Genomic DNA, 664 nt, shown 5'->3' with positions numbered 1-664 from the left:
AAAGTTTATTGTCACTGATTGTGATAAGACACTTTTGAGTTCGTTCCGGTTGGGGTTGTTTAAGCAAGTATGAACTAAGCTAAAATACAGCTCTGCACCACCCTCAAACTGGTGGCCAAACCGAAAGGGTGAATAAGTTCTTCTAGACATGTTTACAGTGTTTTTGTGGGTATAAAACCCAGGCAGTGACCCAAACTTCTCTGCTGGGCAGAATTGTGGTTCAACATCACCTACAATGCTTTTGCTAAGAAAACTCAATTCAAGGCCGTATATGGAAGAGTCCCTTCCATTCTCCTCAGAAAGGGAGATAAACCCTCTGTGATAGAGGAAGTTAACGAAATGATGGTAGAAAGGGATGTTGTCCTGGATGAATGAAAGTGGCTGCTGACTCAGGCGCAAAACTGCATGAAGAATCGTAGGGTTGGGGTCAATCAGAAGAGTCAATCAGAAGCTTAATCCTATAGATTGGAGTCCCTTTCCACAAGAGTCAATCAGAAGCTTAATCCTTGGTTCTATGGCCCGTTTAGGGTTGGGGCAGTGGCACATAAGTTACAACTCCCTCACGGTGCAAGAATACACCATGTTTCATGTATCCTTGCTGAAAAATTGCATTGCTGAGAATGTCCACTGCCATCCCTTATCCAAAGATCATGCATAGAATTGG

The 664-nt window shown here is 43.2% G+C and overlaps 1 protein-coding gene across 4 annotated transcripts in view; it reads left to right on the top strand.

Annotated features, from left to right (window-relative positions):
* LOC107639465 (pectin acetylesterase 5) overlaps positions 1–664 on the top strand; it is a 10,468-nt gene that overhangs the window by 6,699 nt on the left and 3,105 nt on the right. The gene's annotated exons all lie outside the window — the stretch shown is intronic.

This window comes from Arachis ipaensis, chromosome B04 (assembly GCF_000816755.2).
Source record: "Arachis ipaensis cultivar K30076 chromosome B04, Araip1.1, whole genome shotgun sequence".
NCBI lineage: Eukaryota > Viridiplantae > Streptophyta > Magnoliopsida > Fabales > Fabaceae > Arachis > Arachis ipaensis.
Note: the sequence above shows the minus strand (reverse complement) of the source record. Positions and strands in the feature narration are given on the sequence as shown.